General features: G+C 39.1%; 1 long non-coding RNA gene across 1 annotated transcript in view; it reads right to left on the reverse strand.

The window, feature by feature from the left end:
- The window catches only part of LOC122551124 (uncharacterized), a 143,849-nt gene that overhangs the window by 93,303 nt on the left and 30,443 nt on the right, over positions 1-20,103 (reverse strand). The gene's annotated exons all lie outside the window — the stretch shown is intronic.

A 20,103-nucleotide genomic window follows, 5' to 3' on the forward strand; every position in this document is an offset into this window, starting at 1 on the left:
TCATTTGGACAAACAGAATTGCACCATTCTTACATGTATGTAAAATACTTTCAATGCATAATTTAAAAAAAAAAATCCAAATGCAATTTAATTGTGCTAATTCATATATCTTATGTTCACCTGGTTCAAAACATGTATAATTATTTCATTCATACATCTCAATCTATTCTCTCAAAATTAATCTCCTTTTTCAAATATTTCCATATTACTTATCTCAACTCTATCCAATGTCTAGTCTAGTCTGCACTATAAATAAATCACCTGTTTTGGTGGGGTCATGGCGGTGGTTTGGTGGGGTGTGCAGTGGGAAATCAATATAGAACATACACATTAAACACAGAGGCAGCAAACAAAAGCCCTGAGTTTAGTGACTCTGAGGCAGACCTCTTCATAACCCCAGAGGATACTCAGGGCTGGAAAGGCCGAAACTGTGCATCCAAGACAAGTTCTTGTCCTCAGTTGTTATTTCTACAAAGTTGTACTGAAAGACCTCCAGTTAAATTTTCCACTGTGCCCATCGAGTTCATTGGCACCTGATTTGCATATCCAAAGAAATTCAGTTGCTCTTAGTTGGTGTCACTGACACCTGCTTAGAAGTGCCAGTTAAAATTGGAAGCTGTGGGAAGCCAGCCTAATTGGGTGTTAAATGCATCAAATTAATTGCTCAGCTGGTTTATCCTGGATGAACTGAGTTAAGACTGCCCTTTAGTGTATGTGCACCACTCAAATAACTTGTTTACTGCCTTGTAAAGTTAAGATACTGCAGCATGAGTTGAATATACGAAGGCATGTTTTCTTTGGCAAGCCAGACATCGACCTGGGGAGAATTACTGCAGCATACCCAGTGAGACAATATTAATAAAGTTTATTATTGTTGGATGCACTGACTTCATAATTTGCAGTTAGATACAGAAAACAATGACTGACACTTCTGAAGAAAGTTGCTAATTTAAGACTACCAAATAATATCAGTTATAAATGTTGAAAAGTCAGAGTTAACGGTTCAGATTCAGTGCCCTTCCTCAGGAAACTGGACCCAAAATGTTAACTCTGATTTCTCTCCACAGATGCAGTTGGACCTGCTGAGCTTTTCCAGCACTTTTCCAGCAATTTCTGCTTTTGTTTCTGATTTCCAGCATCCACATTCTTTCGGTTTTCATTTACGATCATTGATCAGTTAAATTTCAAGATTTGCAGAAAGCGTTACTTGTCAATTTGTTTCCCATTTACTGCTGGTCCATGCTGAGCCCTCTCACTGCCATATTATTGTTGACCCTGTATATCCATTCTTCAGCAAAGCAAGCTGTTGCAACAGAAAGCCTTGGGGAATTAATGATTTCAAGAAGCTTTACACATATGAGAATTGTAATGCAGCCTAACTACGTAATACTTAATGACTTGTTGATATAATGGTGATGGCTCATTGGTACTCAGGATTGGTTGCAGGTTGAGCACATCTCTGCTCGTGTGACATTCAAGGGCTACTTCAATGACAAGATGACATGAAATACAAATGAAAGAAACCAAACATGGGGGTGGTTCAAATATTGTAAATGTTACACTTTTGTTGAAAGTGATCACATCCTTGCATTGAAAAACATGCACAGAATAGGACAAAACAAGCCACAGCTTTTTTGCAAGATTAGACGAGTATCTCAGCTCACTCTATTCATTACATGCAGTATTATGCAATGCAAGTTCTGCATTACGTGACTTCAGGCTACCATTCTGATGATTCTCCCTTTTCTGTTGTTGTTGGATTGGAGCTGTCTGCTTACATTGATAGCTGTCCAAAACTGCTAGCAAGTTACAGCAGCCTGCATCTTCAAGTTATTGCGATAGCAGTTATATATGGACTATTGATTTTCATATTCAATTATCTATTTAAATATTGGGCACTTGCATGGATTGAAATGGGTTTTAAAAGAAAACATGGATTTAAAATAGTCACAGCAATCAACTGACCGCATAATTTATCTAAGCTTCATATCATCATCATCACCATCATTGGTATTTCCTTGCAGATGTCTCTTCCACTCTCAGGATGAATCTCTGGGTGGCTGTACAGACCAATGTGGCTACTGCAGACTCTGTTACACTTGAGGAAGAAGGTGGTTGTGGAAAAGGGTGGGTGGGGCATTGGTGTGGCAGTGCACGCCTTTCACTGTTTCTGTCTGGCTTCCACTTTCCCCTGATGGCAAATCTTGAGATGCTCATGCCTTCCTGGATGCTCCTCCTCCACTTTGGATGGCCTTGGGCCAGTGACTCCTAGGTGTGTGTGGGAATTCCACATTTCACCAGTGAGGCCTTGAGGGTATCACTGAAGCACTTCCTCTGTCCACCTGGGGCTCGCTTGCCGTTACAAAGCTTGGAATAGAGCACCTGCTTGGGCAGCCTTGTGCCAGTCATGAGGATGATGTACCCTGCCCATTATGGCCGATCAACGGTGGTCAGTGCCTCGATGCCAGGGATGTTGGCCTAGTCAAGGACAGTAATGTGCTTCATATAACCAACATGGAATAACCAAAATCATCTGAACTGAAATTAACCTTTTACTAATAGATATTGAAACAATCCATCCAGCAAGTGCGAAAGGGTTTTCATCTCCTATTTTGATGATACTCTTGTATTTTAGATATTGAAGATGAGGGACATCAAGTTTAGAAACAACAAACTCAGACATAGAAATACAAAGCCAACTTATATTTTAGGTAACTGCTTTTGGTAGATGGAGTTTTCGTTGCTATTGGAGAAGCTGAAGAGAGGTCTTGTAAGAAGTAACTATGGTATTGGCTGAGTTAAAGTAGCAACCTGCTTCCTTGATGGCAAACGGGATACCATCAATGACCATTAATTCATAAAAAACTGTCAAGAAATGGTGAAGTCAGTGAGCTATGTTATCTGCTTCTGTTATGCAGTGAACAAACTGAAGGAAACATGGATTTGATTGTGTTTCATGAGTTGTCAGTACTTGTGTGAGTAACACATTAGCTAATTCTACAAGTAATCAATGGTCCCCAAACTGGGTGAAAGAAAATGGATTTACAATTGTTGAATGTGGTGATGACTTTGTCACTGCTGCAAGAGATGACATAGTTTAGCAACTGGCTTGTTGTTTATCTAGAGTCTGTCAAGTTATTGGCAAGTAAGTGCATGGTTGTTGGCAGAATAGTGGATATAAAAGGATATTCAAGCAGAAGCACCTGCTGATCTTTCTTGCATCTTCCTTCAAGCTAGTACCATTATCCTTCAAATACTATAATGGGGCCCTTTAAAAGTGACTGCAGTTATGAATGTGGAATTACCCTGCTAACCAGCATGGGTCTAGGCTTCTTACAGATAAATGGGCTGTCACTCATTGATCTGGAGATAAAGTTTGAATTGCAAGGCCTCTTTCCATGCCACATTTTGCTGTTGATCTTTGGTATATATAGCAGTTGGTGGGTTTCCAGGAATTTTGCACATGATATTTACCTGCTTGTACAGCTGCTTAACTATTCCAAAAAGTATTCTGATGTCACAAAACAAAGGCAAGATCACAAAATGCAGTAAAGTTATAATTTTTTAAAAGTTTCTTTAAAAATCCAAAAAAGTGATTGGATAATAAATAATTCAATATGAATTTTGCCCTTTCAGAATTTATTTCGACAGGACCTTCTCTTCAGATCTGTGCTACCCAAATGTACTGTGCAATCCCATTGCAATCAATGCAAATGATCTACTCTTGGATCTCTATACATTATGGTTTCCTTAATTATTGAAACAAATTCTTTCATGTAGTGCTGGTATGAAGAACCAATAAAAATTGCATATACTGGAATTTCACTGGGAAAGAGGCAGTAAGGTGCAATATTAAATTTTCAATTGATGCCCAAACAAATGTTACCAGCAGGAATGAAAAGGCTGCCTGGAAAATTCATCTTCTGTAACATAGTGTTCTTCATCTAAGTATATGAGCACATGACGGAGATTGTATCATAGAATGGAAACCATTATAAATTTGATCTATTTGTGAAGAGTTAGATACCACCCTTATATCCTGTATTTATCAAATGTAATTCATCTATTTGCTGTCCAATATAACATTCAAATAGATGTCATGATCATTACATCTGTTAAACATCCCATACAGTGATTGAATAGTTCATTATAAGTAATAATAAAATCAAATCAGTGATTTTCTAATTGCAGTACAGAACAATTGTGCAGCAAAGTAACAGGAGTTACTTTTTATTACTGATTTTGTTGTAATGTTAATGTTTCCAGGGTGTGTTATGTCAATTCATAGCTGGATTGCAATTTGCAAGGCTTTGTAGATGCACAGCATGACACTTTGCAGGAGCAGAAAACTAGCCCCTTACTAGTTTATTCTTGTTTTGATTTGTTTCCGTATTATGCTCCCCAGAGACCAATTATGGAACTGCATTGATAAACCATGTGGTGCTGTCCACAGTCCTGGCTACATGGTGCCCCCTGGTGCTGCCTTTGGAAAGTAATGGGATGCTTGGCTTTGAGTATTTTCCTGAATAAAAAAAAAATTCATCCTACACAAGAAAAATGAACTATACACAAACCTTGAATCTCCAGAACAGCAACATGTGTACATTTTCGAACTTAATAAAAATAGTAACAAAGTTGGTAAAGGGCACATAAAATTGGCGGTAATACTATGGTTGGTGTTCCTACAGTCAATCAACGTGCTCCACTGCAGCTGATAATTATGGCCACTTAAGGCCCTCTTTCTTTTGCTGAAGGGAGTTTTTCAACAATGGTGTGAAATGTCCAATGTACCATGAAATTCTCTTTGCCTTCATAGTTCTTGCAATTATCTTCACACCTCTCCCATCCACCCACCCACAACATCTTTATTGCCTTCTGTAACAATCCTATTGAGTTATGCCTCTCCTGCTGAGGCAAGCAACTTGGCAATCATACTCCCAGCCATACCCCCTACCTTATGTATGATAGGCATGGCAGCTCATGCATAAAGTGCTAATGAGGTTCAGATACAATATCCTGACAGCTCCTGTCCCTCAGAAGGTATATCTATTGTCTGCAGAGCTAGGCCCATACAAACTTCTACTTTTATTATGTATATGAAACCAATGTCAAATATTTCTGAGTGCTTTTGCTCAGAACCTGACAGTAACCATATTTGTGTAATGTCTTCACCTGTGGTCTCCTGTACAATTGTAGCTGCTTCATGGCTTGGATTCTCTGCACAAGGATCTCCTCACTTTATGCTGCTGCTGCTACAGGAAACAGAAAATGGAAATTCAACCCTTTCCTGGAGATAGAAAGGAGTAATTGGAGGAAGAATGTTTTGACTGTTGTTGATTATATCTTAGTGTCTAGATATGCAGCAAGGATAGCAAGTTTAAGAACATGTTCCTTCCCATCCATTCAGCTATGGCAAATTGTTGTCATTGAAAATTTTAAGGACAAAACCTCACATTCTGTCTATTTATTTAATGGTGGATTAATGATCAAATACTACCATGTTGAATGACCTAGTGTATTGAATCTTTTGGAGATGTGAGATTCAAGCTTCCAATATTGACTTTAAAATGTTGGGGGAAAAATCTACTTTGAAAGACTTCAAATTTTGAGCAAATCCAGCTGTAACATAACAATACCTGAACCTGTGTTCTTGAAAATGCCATTATCCTTTCTGATAAGGGACTAGATTGCCAGTTAAAGGAATTTTCTGTGCCTAAGTAATCAATTATACATTGGTCTATATGATGTGGTTTACACATCCACATGCATGAGAACAACCTAGAGTCAATAGGATACATCATGACCACAATGTGAGACCATACTATCACATATTTTGGAGAAAGTTAAAAATAACACAACACCAGGTTATAGCCCAACAGGTTTATTCAGAAGCACTAGCTTTCAGAATGCTGCTCCTTCATCATGTGGAGTATAAGACCATATGACACAGAACTTACAGCAAAAAATCTTTGGCTTATCAAGGCTGTACTGACTTGCCTTCAAAATATTATCTCTATCGGTGAGAGTAATCTTGCATTCAAATGTGTAGATCATAGGATCCTTACAGTGTGGAAGCAGGCCATTCAGCCCATCAAGTCCACACTGATCCCGGAAGAGCATCCCAACAGACCCACTCCTTACCCAATACCTGTAATTCCCATGACTAACCTAACCTTGACATCCCTGGATACTAACATCCCTGGACACTATGGACAATTTAGCATGGCCAATCCACCTAACCTGTGCATATTTGGACTGTTGGAGGAAATCGGAGCACCTGGAGAAAACTCACGCAGACAAGGAGAATGTGCAAACTCCATACAGTGTAGCACTGACGTATCATATTGCAAGTGATTTTAGGTGTGAAACATTCTCTTAGCAAGACTATGAGATTGGGTGTACTGTGGTCATGTGGTATACATCCTGTTTGGTATTCATACTCCTAAAAGGTCTGCCCATATGCCACAGCCCATTGTCAGAAATGATTTTTTTAAAATGCAAAGAACAAATTCAACATGGCACTCAATATATCTGTCATGGACAAATTTGAAGTGTCTTTTTTAACAGTCAGGAAGTTGGAGAAATAATCGGTATCTAAGGTGAAGTCACCTCAATTTCATAAAAAATTGATCTGTAGCAACCTTGGACCCATGAACTAAAAGAATCTCATGCAGTTGCAATTTTCTCCAAGTTATTGTGGCTGATAGCTCTGACATGTTTCACATATCCTCATTAACTTTTCAATCTCGCTATTAATCCCTGGCTAATAGATGATATCATCAGCTAGTCATCTCGTCTGTTCTTTGTCCTTAATCCCTTAGTATGATTAGGACAATATGCCTCAGTCGAGAATGTCAGGCACAAATACTTGTTTTCCTTTGAAAATTATGCCTCTCAAAATACCAAGCTCATCTGTGTAAGGCCAATTGGTTGGGTCCTCGTTTATTGTGTCAGGCCACCCTTTTATGTCACATTTAATAGTGAGGCTGGTTTTCTGTTTCTGACTGAAGTTAATCATCTCTATGCTGGCCAACATGCAGTAGACAGATTTTGTTTATAACAATTGTTATAAACCTCAAAATGATTCAAGTCCTTGGGCTCTTCTGGTGCAATTGACAATATTGCAATTCCATAGATAGCCACAATGTTGAGATCCATATACCCTGGTGATCCTGCCAGTTCTGACTCATTCATGTCTACTACATAAGTATTTATGGTTTCAATGAAGACTTCTCAAAACTACATTACATTTTTAATTTGCCATTGTAGTCGATGGGTAACACATTGTATGCAATTAGTTTTGTGATTACCAGATTACGCTTGTGGCAAAAGACATTCGCCATCTGATTTTGTCCGCATGTGTTCCATTCTCAATGTGGAAAGCTTGTTTATTCTCTGAATGGAAGTTGTTCCTCTCTGGATCTTGTCTCAGGCCTTTCTTGCTGTTAATTTTTTCAATCAGCTTATATTTACAAAGGTCTCTGATATATTACTTGCTGTTGTTGCTGCACCTATCATTTGTTTGCCCACATTTTGCACATTTTCTGTTTGACTACATCTGCTTGCAACTTAAATACTAGATTTATACATATCAGTCCCACTGTTCTTTTCTATTGCATGCCATGCAGAAATCCTGGAATTATGGTTGCAACGGATTGCACTTACTACACAGCTTATTTGAATTTTAAGTTCTAGCTAATGTGCCAATACTGTTAGCTCCATTGGGGTGCTTGAAGGTGCTATTGTCTGGCGACAATGGTTTCATATTTTCTGCAATCTTTTATACTGTGTCAAAGCTCTGACCTTTTTTTATTTCAAGAAGTATTTTTCGAATGTCTCAAATCAATTACCAAGAGTATTAGCCTCTCCAACATTTTAGATAATGAGAAATTGCGTGCCTTCCCTTTATCGTAGCACTTGCTAATAAATTGATTGACTGCTTCCTGTGGCTATTACCTGTAGGCATCAACTGTAGGTGATGAACTCTGAAATACACTCTGACTCAAAGCTACTGTGCCAGCACTTCCTGCACGATTCAGGGATCTTTTTGGTCCTCTTCAGTTAAGCCAAAAGTATTGGTTCTCATTTCCAATTTCTATCGTTATTTTCACAGCTGCTTATCCAGTTGAGCAGCAGCTTTTGTATGAAGCAGTACAGCAAAGGATTAAAATCAGATAGGGTGTATGTAACTTTCCAGTTTGTGCTAGGGAGTTTTTGTAGGCGCTTAGTTGATGTTGTTTGATTTTGCTATGTTCTCGAGATGAATAGGACAGTGCATTAGTCTTATTTTCGTAACAAGATTCCAATTGTGTCTTCAGCTTTATAGGCTACTTTTGTTTTAACTCTGTGTGCTTGTAAGATTGCACTTGGCATAACCAGTTCGCATTTGAATTTGTTAAGCTCAATCTATACTGTTCCCGATTAAGGCCCACTTTAATTTTTTTATTTGTTTCATTTACCACACACATTTTCTTGTTCTGCTTGGGGATGATAGCCAATTGTTCTTTACACTTTAGATGGTGGGATCCTGAATTAGCTGGGTCCCTACACAGCCCTTAACAGCTTTAAAATGCTCACAACCATAGAAAAGAACCTACTTTAAACATATAACCATAGAAATTTACAAGTTATGAGCAGGTGTATGCTCTTCAACCCCTTGAGCCTGCTCTACCATTCATTATGATCATAGCTGATCATCGATCTCAATACCCTAATCATGCAACCCCTCCCCCCGACATCCCTTGAAACTTCTAGCCACAAGAACTATATCTCTGTTTTCTCAAAGCCACATAATGTTTTGGCCTCAACCACTTTCTCTGATAGTGAATTTCATGCTTACTTCTCTCTGCATGAAGAAATTTCTCTTCATCACTGTTCTAAAAGGTTTACCCCTTCCTCTTAACTATGACCCCTGATTCTTGGTTTACTTGCCATTGGGAACATCCTTCATGCATCTAACTTGCCCAGTCCTGTTAGAATGTTAAATAGTGTGTGTAGTGATTATATTGATGTCAGCCAGATAGACATCATAGAATATGAGTTTCCTGATTGAGGCTGTTAATCTGATCCAATCAGGGACCCTAGGCTGACGGGTATAAACAGGAGTGTGGGAGGTTCTGTTCACCCTGGGAGCTGGTTCTAAGGAAGCTGGATCAGTGTGAAGGATTTTCCATGTCGAAATAAAGGGTAACTTGGAGCTTGGTAACTCCAGCGTTTGTGGTGATGAGAGAAGAGCATGCTCCTGAAGAAACTCGCTCACAATAGTCACCTAAGTTGTGGTAAGGATTTCTGGTATCATGTTGTTATTTGGATCCTGTTATTTCAATCCTGCTGTCGAGGACTCAGCCCAGTGTGTGAAAATAATGCATTTTTTTCTCCAGGCAAGTGACATTGGAGCAGATGAAACACAATGAGTAATTCTTGTGACAGTTTGTGGACATGTAGTTTTTTAGATATTAAGAGTCTAACATTCCCTAAGGCACTGGACATTAAAACCTTTCAAGAGTTGACAGACTTAGTTAAGGAATTTTACAACACCCAAGCCTCCTCTAATTCTGGGATGCTATTTGTTTTACTCAGCAATTTGAGAACCAGGAGAATCTGTATTGGGATTTTGACTAGATTAAGACAACTGGCAGCGGCATGTGACGTTGGTTTAATCCTTAGTGAGATGTTGAGAGACCATTTGGTATGTGGAATTAATTAAATTACTGGGCAACATCCAAATGAGAACCAATCAAACTAAATGTCTGATTAAATTGTCATCCAGTTCTAATGGAGGTCGATACCAGCACATCATTTCAGTGATCGCAGAACCAGTCTTTAACAAAATTCGCTCTGGACTCCACCTCTTAAATTTGCATAAATACTCAGCCAGACTGAGAACTTGCACCAGATTAAGGGTACAATTTCAGTCTCTTATGAGAGCCTGGTCTCTTATGAGAAGCAGCGGGTTCAGTTACCACTGATTGTAGTAAAAGGCTTGGGCCCAAGCTTGATAGATTCATCTTGATTGAGAAAGTATCATCTAGATTGGCTCAACATTTTTTGGTTTGAAAATGGCTTCCTCAGTGAAGTCCAAATTCAATACCCAAAAGTTTTTCAGGAAGGTGTAAGAACTATCAAAGGGGTCAAAACCACCTGACATGTTGACCAGGATGGACTTTCACACTTCTGCAAGGCCGGCTTGGTGTCATTTGCCATTTTGGGCAGAAGTAGAGGTGGAAATCAGGAGGCTGGAAAGCAAAGTAATCGTCAAATTAGTCCAATTTGTGGAATGGGCAGCACTGATCATACTGAGTCTGAAGCCAGAAGGGTCAGTTCACCTTTGTGTGGATTTTAAGCAACCAACAAACTAATTTTCATAGCTGGATTGATACTCAATCCTATGTGTTGAAGATTTATACACAAAGCTGGCAAAGGGCTGTCTTTCACCAAGGTGGACATGAATTATGCATACTTGCAATTGTGGTTAGAGTAGGATTCCCAGAAGTATGCCACAATTAATACCCATAACGGTTTATCCCAATACACAAAACTGCCATTTGGGGTAATGTCAGCCTGTGCAATTTTTCAGCGGATAATGGAGAGCATTTTACAAGGTCTACCCCAAGTCGCTATTTGTCTAGATGATATGGCAGTAACAGGAAGACCAATAGTACCTAGATAACTTGGACGTAGTCCTTATATGTTTTTTTCCAGGTGGGAGTATGTGTTAGAAGGGAAAACTGTGTGCTCAAACACTCCAAGTGACTTACCTGGACTACAGAATTGTCAAGGTTGGGTTACACCCATTGGAAGATAAAGTGAGGATGATTAAAGGTGCCCCAGCTCCCATGTCTGTACTGGAGCTTAGGCTCCTTGGGCTGTTGAACTGTTATGGAAAGTTCATACATAACCTGGCTCCCACCCGGGTCTCCATGCTGACACCTTTGCACCAATTCTTAAAAAAGGACCAGCCTTGGAAATGGTTGCATAGCCAGGCTATAGCTTTCAGGGAAGTGAAGAAACAGCTATCATCCTCAAAGGTACGTGATGATCCCAAATGAGATCCAGCTTGACATGTCATACCTCCCCATACTGCATTGGTAATGTATTAGTTCATGGGTGGCCCAATGGGGAGAAATGCCCAATAGTGTATGCATTCAGAACCTTGTCTAAAGGAGAGAGTAAATATGCCCAAATAGAGAAGGAAGGTTTGGTGGTCATATTTGGAGTTAGGATGTTCCACCAAAACCTTTACGGGTATAAATTTGTAATAGTAACGGACCACAAACCTCTGCTAGGTCTACTTAAAGAGGACAGGGCAGTGCTGCCCATAGCTTCAGGTTGAATTCAGAGGTAGTCTCTAACAATAAGTATATATAATTCCAAGTTAGAACAATGTCTGGGAGGCCAAGTAGCAAATATGGGTAGATTGAGCCACGTCCCACTGGCAGTTATACTGCTGGTGGTATGTCACTGGAAAAGCCCATAGTGGCTTTCAATTTTCTGAGCACACTTCCACTCATAGCTGATAATATCAGTGTTTTGAGTGCAGAAAGATCCAGTCCTGGCAAAACCGAATCAGCTGTGGTGATGGGGGTAAACAATGGGCTGTCACAACCAGAATTGAGTTGAAACCTTTTTGGACGTGGACAGCCCAGATCACAGTAGAAGACAGCATATTATTTTGGGGGGCAAGAGCAAAGGTCACCACCACATATTGGCTGAATTCCAGCAAGGTCATCCAGGGGTTTCCAAAATGAAGATGTTGATGAGAGGTTCCGTCTGGTGACCAGGATTGGATATGGACATCACTGCATTAGTCGGCAATGCCCAGACTGCCAATAATGACAAAAATTACCTCCAGCAGCTCCCTCAAATTCATGGGAATGGCCAGGTAAACCCTGGGCTCAGTTACACATTGACTATGCAGATCCATTCATGGCTTCAATGGTCTTATTCTTTGGGGACACCCGCTCAAAGAGGTTGGATGTACAAAGAGTTCATTTGTCAAATGTGAGCACAACAATAGAAAATTGCAGGTATCTTTTGTGATACACAGACTCCCAGAAGTGTTAGGCACAGATTATGGGCATTTATTTATCAGAAGGGAACTTGAGTATTTCCTGAAGTCAAATAGTATTCAACATATAAGGACAGCTCCATGCCATCCTTCATCCAGGAAAAGCGGTCCAAACTTTGAAGGCAGGTTTAAAAATACAGCCTGCAGCTTCACTAGATATCAAACTGTTCCAGTTCTTATTTGATTATTGGACTACCCCTCATGTAAAGACAGGGATAGTTCCAGCAGAAATGCTATTGGAAAGAAGACTCCGCACTAGGTCTGATGTTCCTGGACCTAGCGGGGGAGGGTGAAACAACATCAGGAACACCAATGCCGGAAACAAAGCTCTGCTAACCAAGAGAGACAGTTTACTTAAAGGGATGAAGTTTAGTGTGGGAATCGTGGGAATGGCCTTGCATGAGTAAGAAGCATGGTCAATGCAAGGTGCAGTATAAAATTCAGATCAGTGCTGTGGTCCTGAACAAGCATATGTAAGAAATGAAAGCTGCAAACTTACAAATGGTGCCCAGCTCCTCAAGTGTCTTTCCAATTGTTCTGGAACCCATGTGTTCTCCTTCTTCGTCAAGCATTTAACGTACCTTGAAATCTGAGATGGACATGATGGATGTCACTGCCTTGATGCCTTTGCCGCTTACAGAGGAGAATGAATTTCTTCCAAGATGCTTCCGGCACTAGAGGCAAGCTACTGTATGTTACACACCACCCGTATCATAGGCTGAGTTGAAGGAACCTGACATTGTGCTTAAAATGCACCAGGAGGAGCTACAAAGGAAGAATGGTCTGTGTGCTCAGACTCAGAGTGGGAGGGAAGTAGTGATTGTAATGAGGTCAGCCCAGTGGATCTCATAGAATATGATTTCCCAGATTGAGGCTGTTAATCTAGTCCAATTAGGGAGCCTTGGCTGACAAGTATAAACAGCAGTGTCAAAGCTTCTATTTGCCCTGATGCTTGGCTCTGAGGAAGCTGGATAAGTGTCAAAGACATGTAAATAAAAGATGACTTGGTGATGAGATACTGGCCTCTGTGGAGTTTTTTCAGTGGGCTTATATTAGCTACTCTCCAATTTGTTGGAACTGTTCCAGTGTCTAAGGAATCTTTGAAGATGACCACCAATACATCTACTATTTCTAGGGGCACTTCCTTAAATACTCTGTGATGTAGATTATTAGGCCATGCAAGGCCATTCAACCCCATCAATTGTTCTAACATCATTTATCTACAAATACAGTTTGCTTTCAGTTCCTTGCTAAAATGCTGTGATCCCGATAATTTCTACTGCATTATTTGTGTCATCCTTTTTGAAGTCAGAAGCGAAGTATGAAATTAGTTTGTCAGCCATTTCTTTGTAACCATTATAAATTCCACCCATTTCTAACTGTAAAGCGCTGACATTACTTTTCACAGATCTTTTTTTCCTTTTTCAGTTACACTCACACTCTATTTTCCCCTTATAAATCAATCCCTCGGTCCTCCTTTGTTGATTTCTATAAGGTTCCCAATGTTCAGGTTTATTGTTTCCTCTTGCCACGTGCTTGTCTTTTTTTTTTGCATCTAAGATTTCTCTAGCTTCCCTCTTAAGTCATCGTTTGGCCACAATTCTCTTCACAGTCTTGTGCCAGACAGAAATAAACAGTTTTTGTAGTTCACCCTTTCTCTGTTTGAATGTTTGCCATTGCTTATCCATTGACATTCCTTTCAGTAACATTTCCCAGTCCATCCTTTTTTGGTGAATGTACCGTGGAGGGGTCTGGAAATGTTGTCACATTTTTCCTGCTGTTCCTCCACTCAGTCTTCAAACTTCCATCACTGCTTTAGATTTTCTTCTGTTTTTAAAGGAGGCAATATTCATTGCACATCTTGTCATGGTTCCTTGTATTATTTGGCTGATAATTGGGTGCATATTTCTTGTACACTCTGGTTTAGTTTGCTCCATAATAATAGCTCAAGATTAGATACTTGATTAATGTATCAATATAAAATATTCCTTACTAATCATGTGCATCTTTTGCATGACAGATAATATTGTCTAGACAGAATGTTATGCATCACAGACCATACTCTTATTAGATAAGAGGCATATAAGCAAAAGACACAAGGGACACTAACCATAGCTACAGGAAGATAAACCAAATTACCATTACAAATACTTATGGAAATATATCCCATCTTTTATGATGCTTATTCTATGACTGTAATTAAATTTTATTTGTGGTGTCGTTAGCGTTTCTTCTTCCCCATCTACAAAGGTTGAGCATCACATCCACAGAGCTTATGATTTCCTTGCAGCTTTGTAGGAATGCATCACCAATAATGTTAGTATCATGCTCAAGGCTTCTTGAAATGAGAAGTACACTATTGATTTGATGGAAGTTTCCTTCTTGCTAAATTCTTCTCTCTCAGTTGTGATTTGTCCACTTAGCATGTTTGCATCGGTAAAGTATTAATCTATGAAAGGAATCCAAGAAACTTGATTCCAGTTCATTAGGTACTAACTGTGATAATCATGCTGTAATTGATTGAAAATGGGTGACTGAACTGAAAGAAGTAATGGATGCTGTGGAAACAAATTTGATTACAAATTATTGGTATCTGACAAAATGGCTGTCCAGAGATCCAGATGTCTATTTTTAATTTTAACCTAAGAGAGTGTGCAAACTTTTACAGGGGATTTCTGTTATCTGATCTTGTCCTCTGTACACTAATAGATTCAGTTTGCTTCTGATTGTACTTAACTTAAAGCAAGAGCAGAACACCTTATATAACAGTTTAGAGGCAGTTTATTTTTTAAAGTTAAAGAGGTAAATACTTTTAATCCATGTGATCAGAAGTTTTATGGTGCACCTTTAGAGCAGATGGGATTTGAACACTGGCCTGTTGAGAGGTAGAAACTCTACCACTACAACACAAGAAACCTTCAGGAAAAGCTAAGCTTATCAAATACAGGAACAGACTTTACCAACTTCAATTCGGTAAAATGCACAGGTAAAAGTATAAAGCAAACTCTGATGCTGACAATAATCTTCCAGAAATACTGCTCCAAGGAGACAACTGAAAAAGCTCAGTTGGGTGAGCATTTAAACTGAAAATCTAAATATCATTGATTTAATACTGGTTTTGGCATTGAATGAATTTATGAAACTATGGTTATATCCGTTGGCTGTCAGCCGATTTTCAATGCAGAGTGACGCTAACAGAATCAGTTCAGTTCCCACACCAACAGAGATTACTCTGAAGGACTCTCTTTCTCAACCCCCCGCCCACCCCATTGCCTGTGACATGATGATCTTCAAGTTAGACCAACACCAGCCATTTCTGTCTGATGAGAGGACAGCCATATAAGACCACTGCCCTAAGAACACTCATCAATACCAACCATTGTCATAGATTAACTCTCATAACTGCAGTGAAGATGGATCTTGAAACCTCTTAAATCAAACCTGTTGTTCCTAGTCAATTGATCAGTCATTGGAACTGGGATTGTAATAATAATAATAATCCACATACTGCAGAGCAGAATGAGACAGTTTTTGATTTTCTCTGGATTCATTAAAATCTGTACTTTTTACCATGTATTCGATCTAATTGATCCTTTTAAGAAGATTAAAATAATTAATAGGGCAGATTGAAACTATTTGTTTGAACCAGGATATCTAGAATAGGGAGGCATGACTTGAAAATTGGAACCATGACAGTCAGGAGTGTTACCAAAAAAATAGATCTTCACAAAAAAGGCATTGGAAATCTGAAGCACTGTTCCCAAGGATCTGTTGATGCTAGGTCAGTTAAATTGTGAAAAAAGATCTTTGTTGGATAGGGATATTCAGGACAGCAGAACAATTGTAGGTAAATGAAGTTGAATGAAAAACATTTTTTTTAGTGATCCAATTCAACTATACAACAGGCTGGGGTGCATGAATAATGATTAACCTACTCACATGCTGTGTTCAGAATGAAAATACAAATCTGGAAGATGAGCAGAAAACAATGGAATTTCACACCTCTGAAAAGAGAGCTATTTATTTTGGGCCTTTACCTGTCTTAGAGTTTTTAACTCAAAATTCTTCTCTGAGCTGTCCCAAAGGTACTATTAATAAAATGGATTTTTCTGTGCTTTGAGAAATACTCTACAAATGCACTTTCAATTTTACAATCACAGGTTAGAAAATTTTCTCAGTTGGTAAAAACCCCATCCTTCAATTAATGAAATGTCTATCAAAAATATGAGTTAGAGGAACTTTCTTTTCTGTATGGATAGTAAAAACTGAATGAAGACTGCTATTGTACAAAGTATGAAAATATCAGGGAACTGAGAATTCAACAACCTATGTTTCTGTGTTTCTGACTTCTCAATCCTTTTGTCATTGGAGGTCTTGCTAAGTGTTGTTAATGAGTGTCTGAATGAATGGTCCAAATGAACATAGATCAACTTCGAGCTTCCACTATGTAATCTTCAGAAGCAGTTTGCAGCACTGTGTATTAATCTAATACGTTTTTGTCATCACAAAAGATTAAGTTGGTAGAATTACTTGCCCAGCTGGCTAACCAGATATAAAAGACACACAGGACCCAGTTACAGTTCCAATTTGCTGCCCCTAGATGTTGCTATTGTATTTTGCAACCCTTGTACAAAGTGTGATGGTGGCGCAAAGTTGGTACTAAAGGCCATGGCTATTAGGCAACTAAGTTTTGGCTGCAGCTATATGTATGTTTTGGCATCATGACAGAGGAGTTTAGCTACATCAACATGATTGGATTCTGGAGTGAATTTGTATGAAATTAGTGAAAACACATTTCACTTGGACTTTACATAAATTATAGTATAACTCTAGCCCTATCTGAAAGCAGTTTATTCAAAGCTGTTTTGTTTCTGAAATCTAGTGTGAAATTGCAGTATAACTTGGGCATACTAATGGTGGATTATACTTTACAGATGCATCTTTAATTGGTAGCTGCTGTGTAACTGCCATAAGCTTATTGAGAAATTCAGAAGGTAAAATTCAACCTTTGCATGTTTTCTGCCTAACATAAATTTCTGTCTATTTCAATCAGTTTCTGCCAGACTTTATTAAAGCGAGATGTTTAGGATAAACCAAATTCGAGGCCAGGTGGACGGGACCCTGAACGCAGTACGCTGGTTTTGAGTACTCATGCATACGTGCAAATTACAATCCAATTGGGGGTTAAATCCTAGGTCAGGAGCTGAACTCTGAAAAGGTACTAACGTTGTGGATTTCTGGGCCTCCTTTATAAGGGAGCATCCAAGGATACATCCTTCAGGGGATTTGGCAATCTCTCCATGTGGCTTGAATCCACATCATTATCTGTTCCTTAAGTCAGGCTGATGCCTTGAGGTTTGCCTCCAGTAGTGCAGACAATATCTGCCAATATTTAGGTAAAGTCAACTTCTGCTGGTGCCAGTTACTCAGTAGATCACCAGGGAACTCATCCTGTTACTTATGTTGGAATGCCTACATCGCTGTGTTGATAATTGCATGAAAATTGTTGTCAGTGAAAACGTTTACAGTGTATTCCAAGAAGAATGCAGCACTACTATCAAGCAGTTTGAGAGTCATATCATTTTGTTGCTTTCCTGTCTGAAAATTATCGTTGCACTGTAAAATGTTGATATTGTACTTAGGCTGTATGCTACTTAGTTGCGCTCATTATTTTCATTGTTATTGGTTCTTATGGGGGAGACCACAACATCTTAACCTTTTTACATTTTGGATATTAGATCCATTAATTCCATATATGTACTTTTAGGAGGACTTGTAGCAATGCCTATGTTGTGGAGATGACCACTATTGTTATTTTATATTACCTTTGCTTCCTTCAAAGTTACTACAATGCGCACCAGGAAAATCAGCTAAATTACAATCAGTCCACAAATAAATGATATGATGAATGTTTTATCTAACCTTGTTAAAAATTACACATGTCAGGTTATAGTCCAACAGGTTTATTTGGAAGCACTATCTTTTGAAGAACTGCTTTTTCATCAGGTGGAGAAGCAATACTTCCAAAGCTAGTGCTTCCAAATAAACCTGTTGGACTATAACCTGGTGTTGTGTGATTTTTAACTTTGTCCACCCAGTCCAATACCAGCACCTCCAAATCAATCTTATCTAACCTTGCATTTTTTTTCACTAAACAGCAATTGATGAATGTCATGCCTGCTTCATTCCAGTGGGCAGATAGCTTTCTGAAAGTAAGGGTGCAATTGGTGACACACATGTGGCCAGTCTCGTCTCTAGCCATAACTGGCCAATATTAACAGAAAACGATTCAACTCCAACAGCATGCAGCTTTTTACCTGACCGCATGTATCGAACCTTGCTGGTCAATGACTTTTTTTTCTGTTAGTAGTCACCCATTATTTTGCAATATCAGCAATATGTGGTGACCTCATGGGAATACAAAGGGAAATCAGAAGGAAAAAAATCCTCAGCTTTTTGCTCCCATATTGGGTGCATAGAGTCAAGAGAAAACCCTGGTTTTGCAAACTTGACATTTTAAAAATGGACACCCACACTTCACATTTTTGACTTGGGAAGGCAGGCAAGTGGGGGCTGGAGTGTTGGTGTTAAGAACAAACAACCCACAAATGCATAAGGGGCCGTCAGTTTCCAAGATGGATTAGTGGAAAGTCTGACTCAGGGCTCTCGCACTGTTCAAGTTTTTAAAAGTAAAGAATCAGACATGAAAATAAAAGCCCTCCTACTCTTATCCCCTCACTCTTCATGTTCCCATCCAAGCTCATGCATGACAATCTATGCTTTTATACCTATCTCATTGAGTCCTCAACCTTTCTAACCTCAATTCCCCACACCAAATAAATCCACAATGTTGAACAATCTAGCCCACATCCCCCAGCTACCACTCCTTGTTTGTCCCTCTCCATGCTAACACATGTACTATTCAACATGAGTATAATTTTCTTTCTGGGTGTCTCCTGAGTTATTAGCCTGCAGATGTCGCTGTCCAAAAAAAGCACTCACATTGACACAAAAAATATTGAAATTACATCACCAAAGTATGAAATCAAATAAGCCAAAAAAGTTCCATTCAATAAGCAGTTTGAAATATCCAGCAAAAGGTATTTCCATTGTGAAAATAGTAATGTAGGAATTTTGTCTTGTATTACAAATCCTGTAAGGGTTTTATGTGACGGGCACTCTGAAAGAAGTAGTTGTCTTTTTTTCAAACATCCACACTTTTGTTTTTGTGGGGCCTAAGCATTTGACAAATTTGACAGTCCCAATGTGTTTTTGTGTGTTTTTATGCGCAGGAGTGCAATTTCACGATCCCAAAGGGTGCCTTGTCTCCAGCAAAATTGTCTCCTGACCAGATCCAAAGGGTGACTTTGCCTTTTCACAGGGGAGAAATATAAAACATTCCCCCAGCCCTCATTCACATACAGTCCTCTTGTAACCTAATGCCCTATACACAGTACCAAAGGCTTTCATACCTCTTTGCCATTGTAGTGCCTCTTTCCTTCCCACTTCAGCTATGTCACTTATTTTGAATATCCCTGAGTACATGTGCATATCGGAGAAAGATATAAGGTTCTCTTCCTTATTTTCTTATGTTGCACACTACACACTATTGAGAAAAGCATTCTCATTCACAAATATCCATTCTAAAATGTCAAACCAGGTGCCAACATTTGTCACCTGGGAAAATAACACCATGGTTTTTCCTCCATCTAAGAGTGACCATTGCTGGACTCTGGTAGCTTTTGCAACTTTTTTGATTTACATTACCAGGAATAATCCTGATCTCTGTAGCACAGTTCCCTAGTACAGTTTCTTCCATTATTTCTTCACGACCTCTAGTATGTGACTGTAGATATTCATGATTTGGAGATGCTGGTGTTGGACTGGGGTGTACAAAGTTAAAAATCATGCAACACCAGGTTATAGTCCAATAGGTTTAATTGGAAGCACTAACTTTTGGAGCGCCGCTCCTTCATCAGGTGGTTGTCCTGATGAAGGAGCGTCACTCCGAAAGCTAGTGCTTCCAATTAAACCTG

This window comes from Chiloscyllium plagiosum, unplaced genomic scaffold (genome assembly GCF_037043375.1).
Source record: "Chiloscyllium plagiosum isolate Xiang-an unplaced genomic scaffold, Cpla_swu_hap1 HiC_scaffold_6, whole genome shotgun sequence".
NCBI classification, from domain to species: domain Eukaryota; kingdom Metazoa; phylum Chordata; class Chondrichthyes; order Orectolobiformes; family Hemiscylliidae; genus Chiloscyllium; species Chiloscyllium plagiosum.